Here is a 10,288-nt window from a genome sequence, read left to right as displayed (position 1 = left end):
ATATTTGCAAAATCTGATGACTGTGTCTGGGAGTACTTAAAAGATCCTTTTTTCTTTATCTTAACTATGTTTCACAGTTCTATTTCTTTTACTCAAGCATAAATACCTAAAGTTTGATATTAAATGTATGATATTTCTACTTTGTATGCCTTTGAGATCTTGAAATTTTAAGTAATTTGTATTTTAGACTTGAACAGTTGTTTATGTCCTAAATTAACTGGCTTGTTGTTCACTAAAATGCCTCTCACTAAGCTTGTATGAGCTAATGGGATAGTGCCTGCATTTTTGATCCGAAGCATTGACATTTTTTTGGAGCGTGCTCAGCATCATTACCCAGTGCCCATCCTTCCCACATACACACACTTTTACATCTGCATACCTCTCTCCTCCGTTTTTTCAGTCTCCTCTACTGTCTCATATAACCATACACACACCATTTATTCTACTTTCCATCACACTATAGTCTTTGGAAAATTAATATGCAAGTCAGAGGGGTTGTTATGGAGACACAGTCCCAGAGGTTAAGAGCTTCTGTTTCACAGTTGGGCTTGACTCCACTATCTTAAGAGGTTTATTTGGATGAATAGTGTGTAACGAGTGGCCTTGCCAGTCTTGGGTTTAACCTTATATATAGTACATCATAATGCATGCAGGTTTGATTCCTCTCTCGGGATAATTAACAGACCTCCTGTAGTATGGGGTCACCTTCCTTGGGCCCTGAGAAGAGGAACATGCAGAAGCACAGACATAAGTAGAAACAGAAAGGTCCATGGACAGACACACACACGTGTTTAATATGCAGTTTATCCTATGTTAAAAATTTTTTCCAGATGGACCAATAATGGTTAAATGTTGGGATCCAGTACTGTCTGCAAAGCAGTGATACATCAAGAACCTAAGTTCAAGTAAATCAAGTAGGTTCAGTTAATTCATACCTAAACCTGTTATCATACCAACACCAACAAAATGCTGATTCATACAAGAGTTGGTCCCAAAGCTGAAAAAAAAAAAAAACAATTAAACCAAACAAATAGTACAGTCACAAAAATGTTTGCCAGATTTACGGATAATTGGAGTCATTCAATGTTTCAAAGAAGCTAAAATTGGTTTATAGTGTAGCTGTTGGGGAAAAATATGTGCCTTCATTTTGCTAAAGGCTTTTGAAGATGCCTTTCTGCCAGACACAGGCAGCTGCAATAGCTTTACCTTTGGCAATGGGAGGCAAAAAACACATGCATCTCTCCTTCACACACACACACAAATTCAAATTCTACAGCCAAATACACATGCACATGTAAACCACACTGGAGCCACTCACACAGCTCCAATTGATGTATGAGAGAAAGTAATTAGTGGGAATAATTCAGTGGAGCATCTCCTCTCATCTATCCCTTGGTGGTGTCACTACCCTTAGCAAAAGGTAATTACCTGTCACTCTCTTAAACTTGAGGGGACATTTACTGTGTGTGAGTAAATATTTTTGTGTGAGTATGCACATACAGCCCTTTAATAAAACAACTTATTGTAGTTGCATTGAAACTTCAATTGTTGTTGTCTTGAACCTAAACCCCTTTACAATTACTCACAAAAAAGACCAGTATCTTGTTTTGAGAATCTTTTCAGTCCACGTCTTCAGTCACAAAACTGCTCAGCTGATTGCAGCAGAAGCAGGTAATGTTCTGATATGGAAAGTTGGTCAAGATCCGGTTCTTCCTGAAATGGGCTTCATATCAACATATTGCTTTGTATTTGCATTTTCTTGGCTTTATGGGCATTCTTTTAGATATGAATATTTAACCATGAGCCTAATTATGATACATAAAACCTAGAAAAGAGAATAAAATATCTCCTATAAGGTTAACTCACATTTACATACAAGGAATAGTCTCAGATTGAGATAGCAGATTTTGTATAAAAATGTTCTTTAGTAGAATCATTTCTATGCCTATAAAACCTTAGAGGGAGAAATAGAGAGAAAGAGCGAGAGAAGAATCAGTGATGAAAAACAGGGAAAAAAAGAAGCAGAAAAATCAATCAAGCAGCATATCCCAAAAACTGGATATGTTTGCCCAATATAATGTAATTAAGGTGTGGTTTTAGAAAGAACACAAAACTTAATGATAATAAGCTACACCTGAGCACAGAACATTAAGGAATTTAGGGCCAGTATTAGGTCTGCTGGCCAGAGAAACAGAGAATGGAAAAATATTACATCATGGACTATGTGTTATTTTGTTGGCAGTCAGGAAAGTAATTCCATTACATAATATACATTTCATTTCAGATTGTACAGGTATAATAGTTAAAGATTAGTTTGGTGCTATTCAGGGCTACGTTGGTGTAATCCTCACAGCCCCTTTGGGACAACACAGACCCCCACTGACACTCATATACACAGACTAAGTGTTGTAAGTGTCGAGGCGTTTGTTAATCTTGTAAACATCCTTTTACTGATCTCTCATTAATTCAGCCCAGAGGATGACAAGGAGAAAGGGAGGTGGAGAAAGGGAGGTAAACAAAGGGAGGGAGGGAGGGAGAGAGAGAGAGAGAGTGAAAGAGAGAGCGAGAGAGAGAGAGAGCAAAGAGAGAGAGAGAGAGAGAGACAAGCACTTGAAATTGAGTCAATCAACCACCAGTGTAAAGGCAGCTCTTTCCTGTCTTTTACTGATATGCTAATGCAAATGGTGCTAATCACTTTTCTCAAAGACTGCTTTTGGAACAACTTGCAAGGCAAGGGCTCTAAATCAGATTTTTCATAATTATTCAAAATACTTGTTGTATCCATGTGTTGATGACCTCTTTTTGTAAGCAAGTAAAGATCTGTGGGGCATAAAGCCAGCCTTTGATACAAAGAAAATCATTAAAGGTACAGTTCAAGATTAATTCACTGAATTGTAGTGATATCCATACAAAGACAACACAATTACCACAACCAGTTGGTCCTGTTGGATTAAAAACTACTAAACACATATAGGCCTGACAATAACTACACACAAAATGGGGTGTAGTGGAACAAACATAAATGGCCATGAATTGTATTGGCTAAATAGCTACGTATTTCTATTTTAAGATGAAGCTATAGCATAAGAAAAAAATATCGTATCCCTATACTGAATGTATGTTGTATGAACTTGTTCATCCAACAGTGTGTGATGCTGGACTCATGGGGGTGCATCTGCAGGCCAGTCTGGAAGAGAGACCATTCAAATCAGAGCAGACACCGAGACAGATGGCGATTTTACACCAGCATGGGAAAAGAAGTGGCTGTTTAACATCAAACCTCAGCACATTACTTTGAAACCAGCTGGCCAGTCACAAAAAGGGATTGTGAATCTGGGGAAGCAGCCAGACTCTTAAGCAGAGGTGCTGGAAAATGGTGAACCAGTCAAGATGGAAAACAGCCCTTCCATACTACTTTCTAAGATATCTGCATAATTATGATTCAATTTGCATGTTCTGGAAGATAGTGACTAAGGCAAATGATAAAAGGCAGGCAGGCAGAAGGACAGACAAGTGTGCAAACAAACATTTAAGCCCTGCAATTCTTAACTTAAAACTAAGCCTGGAACACCAACAAATGAAATAACTAGTTAACAGTCCATTAAAATACGTAACAGCTATTATCCTTCCTCTCTTTTTGTCACTCTCTGAGCCTCTACTTTGCATTAAATCTTATCTGTACTTGCACTTGCTATCTCCTCACTCTCATCTCCTCCATCTCTGCATCCAACAACTGAAGTGAGTTTGCATAATTACTGAGTGTAACTGCCAGCCAATGGTTGGAAGCTGAATAACATTGAGAGAGCTGATGGTGAGTCTGATGAAGCTAACAATGTTCTGGTTGATGCCTTGGGGCAATGGCTGTCACAGTACATGCTGATGTGTTTCAACATTTGCCCTCTCTCTGTTTAAGATCCTGAAATCCAAATATAAGTATTTCATGATTATCATGAATATGAATCAAAACACATTTTTCTAAAATATTTTAATATTTGCTTGAGTTTGAAAACTTAAATTAAATTCTGATTTAATAATATAAAAAAGCACATTTAAAATGTGCTTCAGAAATACAGCCAACATAATTGAAGGGAAAAGAATAATTACTGCTCGAAATCAATTTCTAACCATACTTACTATGCAAGTGATTCATAAAATTTCAAATACTCAATCAAGGCTGTGCGACAAGTGGATAGAGATATAGTTATTGTGTGTAAATTATTATTTCCCATGACAATGCAGATTAATGCGCTCTAAGTGTGCCTTTAGTCAGTAAAATGCCTCTCCATTCTCAAGGTCTGAGTGGTATTCAGTTGTGTTAATGACCCATCACGCCTCATTTTCATCATTTTATCTGCCTTGGGAGGAGGTAAGTGGTGTTGCCTCAGGTAATGCACCTCATCAACAAGCATATATCCCACTTTTAGGTCTGATCTCCATTAAGCCAATACTGAATACTCTGGACTGGGACTGTTAGCTGCTAAAAAATGAGCAAAGAGATGTTTTAGCTATTAAGAACTGACTAAAAAGGGTTGTGCTCGCTTACATGTTAAGTCCAAATCAGTAGGTCAAGATACTCAAACTCTCCTTTAAAATATAAATTAATCAGCTAAGACACTATTCTTTCATGCTGATTTAAATGAACACGTCTTGGCAAGCAGTATGCTCAAAATCGCCCCTACAAAACCATCATGACACCATTGCTGAATTATTGCTGTCACAGATGTCTTATCACATTAATGTCTGTTGATTATACACTTTCAAGATCAAAGTGACAAAGAGCAACAAACTTGTTGTTGCATACAGAACAAGCACACTTGCTGAGAGACACACAACACTTGTTTCTCATTGCCTCACTAATTCAGCAATGCCTGTCAGTACACCAGAACAGAGAATACAGCTGGTGTTGTGTGGCAGTCACTTTACACTGAAAGTGTTGGACCAATTTTAGGCTTGGGTTCATAGGCTGCAAAATGTGCCAAAAATGGGAGAATATGTGAGACAGTTAGGGTTCAGTGGGACCCAAAAAAAGTGTGTGTGTCTATGTGGTTGGTTGAATTTGAGGAAAGATCTGAGGAAAGATCTTGACCATGTCCGTAGTTATATTTTTTTTGGAGGAATTTTCATAAATATAAGATTAAACAAACTAAACTGCCATCCTATACTAGTGGAGCAGTGTCGGCAGGTATATGTCTCCAAAGGTGCACTGCATACAAGTTGTTTTGACTTTATACGTAAACATCTTCCTAGGGCCTCTAGATTATTGAATCAAATCTACCACAGAAATTATCACATAATAAACTGAAATAAAACTAGAAAAAAATATAAATGCTACATTCATGTTAAATGATACAAACAGAAAAAAGACTATTATATGTCTCTACTGAAATGTATACCACCATGAACATGAATGCACCATTTTACTTGTGAGCAAATGCTGGAAAAACCAATCCATATCAAATATGTTCCAATATTTTCTGTACATTTTGCAAGACCCTCCATTTCCCTAATCCCAGTCAGGCTGCCTGTAAAGGAAATAAAGATAAGATCTGCACATCTTTTATCCTCCATCTCGACATGTCCCCCTATCTACCAACCAAAAATAGATAAGCAACATGAAACAGATTTAGGCAAAAAGAAAATTAAGTCATCATACATATTTAACAGAGAGATGATAAAGATGTTTAAAATGTGAAAGCATCCTGATAACTATCACTTCCATTTTGTAGTTAGCCATTTAAAGAGTTAACAACAATTAAATGTTTTCATCTTTCCTCATCATCTTTAAACTCTTCTTTCTGTGCCATTTTCCATTACAGATGGGTAGATCTGACATTAAGGCAAAATTTAAATCTCATATTAGCACATGTATAGGTACCATCTGGAAATGATGTTTAGGTTTTTGTCAAAATTGTCTTGTTTAAATCATATTTTTTGAGGCTTTAGTCTGGGGTGCTGCTATATTATGTTGCCTGTTTGTGTTTTGAAACCATGTTATTGTAATCAATATAAAAACACTGTCAGAACATCTGGTGTATAACAATCTTAACTCATATACAGTACAGTGATATTTACCTCAGGCTTTTTTCTTGGTTATCCTATTTTTCTTTTTTTACCGCCAACTCTGTGACTTTTCCAATAAATATGGCAACCTTGCAGACTCATTTGGTCTCTCAATTTCAAAATAAAAAGCCTAGTAACAATTCAGATTCACTTTATGAGATGAACTACATTTATGCTCTCACTCTCTATTTTACCAATTCCCTTTACCTTACTGTTCACTTAATAAAGTAAAGAAGTACAAATGCTGCGTATTTTAAAAGTACAAGTGCCATGTTCAACTGCACTGCACTGTCTAAAAACTAGAATGAGCTGCACGTGAGCCATCAAGTGTGACCAACAGCTGATCATTGATCAGCACTGTCTCATATGTTTGACCACTTCTTGTGCACTTGTTTTCTTTTCATTTCAAACCTTACAGATACAAAATAACTACTCTGGGCTTTGATAATGATCCAAAGAGCTCTCCATCACTGGCTACACTGATGCAAGCATGTAATCACAACACCCAAGATCAACAAAATCCTTCTTTAGAGACACATACCATGAACCGTGTTCAGGCCAGTTTTCTGAATGGATAGGCAGGGAACTCAGAGGTCCGTTCAGTGTCAACGAATAGAAGAACCAAAGCTGTCCATGTGTGCTGTCTTCTGTGGGAATGCAGGATCTGGAAGCAGTCACATGAGCGTGAGAAGTAACAGAGGTAATAGGATCATGGCTGTCCATCTGGCCTCATCCCAACACGCTGCACAGGCTATAAATAACACCTCAACAGCTAATTCTGTTGATTTACTAATTCTGTCCCTACTACAAAGACAATTTAGTGTGCTCATGCAACCAAAGGAAAACAAATGGTTATGTCTTGTTCTAAAGGAATTTCGGGGACATTTTGAACCCCCGTTAATTTAATGATTTAATGGTTTAACGCAACAACCACAGTCTTTTTGGAGCACTTTATCTAACTTTTTCACATAAATAAATGTGCAATTTACTACTTTCTATTGCCAAGGATTCTTCACAGTAGTGACTCAGTGATGTTCTTAGGCTTTTATATTTGCTGATCCAAACACAATGACCAGTTTGGGGGGAGGCCTCTTTCCCAAAAAGTGTCCTCTGCCCACAGGAAGTGTTGTGACCCTCTTACTTACACTTCTCATCAAAATGTTTTGCAGAGTGTGTTTTAGAAAATGAGAAAATTTTTGAAAATTTGTGAACATATATAGTCTGGTGTCTCAGACACCAGGCCTTACAATAAAGGCCTTGACTAGTTCAGTCAAGGCCTTTTTAAACTGTTCAAAGCCCCATTCCTTTATGATACTTTCCTTGTTGCAGCAAAGGCAAACAGTGCCACGGTGCTCCAGGTATTACAGCTCTCAGAAACGCCCCGCTGAAACACTGGAACCTATTCCAGACACCAGCAATGCATTGCATAGCAAGTAAACCAAGGAGCATCACAAACAAATAAATATCCACCAGCAGATCCATGCTAACAGCAAGTGATAACAAGTGATGCAAGTGGAGCCGCAACAGTTTAAAACAATGGCTACTTGTTCCTATTTCAGTGGACTTTTTTAAAAGATGTTTTTGGCATTTGGCCTTTACTGAATAGTTGACAGTGAAGTGACAAGAAACATGGGGTGAGGGGGTTTTCTGTTGAGATTTGAACTCAGGAGAGTTGCGTGCTTTGCGTGTCAGGTCACCCATTTCATCAACTAGTTGGAGATGAAAGGAGGCTGTCAAAATGCTGTCTAAACCCTCCTGCTACAACAGTACCACAATGAAACTTAATCCACCAACATTTTTCCAAATTACTGTGTGACACTACAAAATATTATAAGAAACCCTTAAAGGAAAGCTGTGATGCAAAGCATATTTTCTTATTGAAGAGATACTCAGCTATCAAACCTACAGTACAGTTTCTTGTCAGAACTGGACTGACTCCTTAGATTACATGTGCACTGTTCAGCTGTATTTAACAGCAAAATATAAGTATCTTGTAAAACTCAGTAACAGGCAAGGACTTGGGCTGGCATCAAGGCCAAAACAATTGATTGGGACATTTCTATACAATCTTGTTGATATGACAAGACACCAAGCAACTTTGAAAAATAAATGATTATTTATTTTGTCAAGTTATAGGAAAATGGGTGTTTCTTTTACTGCTCACTTTAAAGCAATTCTTGGTGTATCTCCCACTCTCCTGGGATCTGTCAGTTTTTGTTATATGAGAAAGCAGAAATACAATTTTAATTTTGAATGGTAAATAATGTTCAGAATCTCTCCATTACAACCTGAATCTGAGAAGTGAGCAGCATAACATATGAGGTGTTCATTAATTTTTATCAGTGACACACTGAAGTAACAATAATGTCATTTGAAAACTGTTTCACAAAATAATTTTTGTTAGTTATTTTGACTAACAGAGCAGTCTTACTTACTATCCTTTTCAACATCAAAAGTGGTCACCAAAAGTGATACATTTGAGTTACAGAAGTAGCAAAGAAAGGAGAAAGAAGAAATTATACAGCAATAGCAAACAGTGCCAAACAAACACAGAAAAAAGCACTACCTAAAGGAAGTCAAACTTAGTCAATAAAACTTGGAAGGATAAAAAACAGGTTAACGGCTCAGGGGAAGGAAGCTCAAAACGGAACAGATGGAAGGGACATCAAGTAAAGTAAATATCAGAAATGCCTTTACCAAAATATAATGAAAACATTTGATCAGTTTACATTTACTCACCATTTAACCAACTACTATACGGAGTGCCTGTACCTGAACTGAGGCACTTCAATTTATATGTGTAAGAACTAACATACTGTACTGTAGGTCCAATGCTAAAATTACTGCAAACAAGACATCTGAGCAATCTCTGTCAGAACTGAGCATATTCCATCTACTGGTCAAGCCTGTGAGTTGCTGTTGAAAGCTCCAGAAAAGGCTAGTAAGGGGACCATATACAGTCCAGGCCGCAAATATTTGGACAGTTACACATTTTTTTTGTTCTTCAGGTTGATGTTCAGCACATTCAATTTGAAATAAAATAATGTATACTACATTAAAGTGCCAAGTCTCTGTTTTAATTTGAGTAGATCAATATAGAAAGAACTAGTGTTAAGCGCTCTGAGTGGTCGATAAGACTAGAAAGCGCTATATAAGTGCAGTCCAGTTATTATCTACCACCTTCAGCTCCTGCTTGTTGTGGGTCTTTCTGCCTTTAGTCTGGTCTTCAGCAAGTCAAGTGCAGCTAAGTCAATTGAGATCAGGTGACTGACTCGGCCAGTCGAGGATATTCCACCTCTTCACCCTGAAAAGCTCTTGGGTTGTCCTGCCTAGTGATGAAATTGTCCCATGAGTTTTGATGCATTTGACTTCGTCTGAACACGCAGAAAGCTCCTGTATACTTCTGCATTCATCTTGCTGGTTCCGTCAGCAGGGAAATCATCAATAAATGCCAGTGTGTCAGTTCCATTAGCAGCCATACGAGCCCAAGCCATAACAGAACCGCCGCCATGTTTGACAGATGAGGTGGTGGCTTTGGGTCATAAGCTGTTCCTTTTTATTCCCTCCACATTTTCCTCTTTCCATCATTTTGATATTCGTTGATTTTTGTTTCATCAGTCCTTAGAACTTTGTTCCAGAAGTCCACCGGTTTTCTTTTTGTGTGTTTTTGTGAACTGCAGTCTGGCCTTTCTGTCCTTGAGGGTTTACCAGGGGTTTGCATCTTGTGGTGAATCCTCTAAGGTTATGGTCATGAAGTCATCTCTTGATCGTTGACAAGGGAACATGTCCGCCTACATCCTGGAGAGTAAAGGGGTTTTTCTTCACCATGCAAAAGGTTTTCTACTCATCCACAAGACTTCTGCTCCTCACCCTACCAGGTCATTTGCCATTTTCTAGTTTTCCTTTACACAATAGCTTTTTTTAGAGTTTACCCAACTGCTGATTTTGGCAAACTAACCAATTTTGATATGGCCATGATAGATTTTTGCTTTTTTTTTTGAGTGACATTATTATTATCTTCACTTGCATTGTCATCTCTTTACTCTTGACAGACAGCTCCACCTCAGTCTAAATGTCAACTCTCAACCCTAAGTCAACTCTGAGCCATGTGTGAACTTTTTCTCTGCATGAACTAATGTTGAAACGACGCAGAGCTGCCAATGAAACAGTTAGTAGCAAAGTGAACAATTACTTTTGAAGCCTTGCAATTTTGGCACCATGTGTTTAA

Source organism: Xiphias gladius, chromosome 8, assembly GCF_016859285.1.
Source record: "Xiphias gladius isolate SHS-SW01 ecotype Sanya breed wild chromosome 8, ASM1685928v1, whole genome shotgun sequence".
NCBI lineage: Eukaryota > Metazoa > Chordata > Actinopteri > Istiophoriformes > Xiphiidae > Xiphias > Xiphias gladius.
This window is presented reverse-complemented; position numbering follows the sequence as displayed.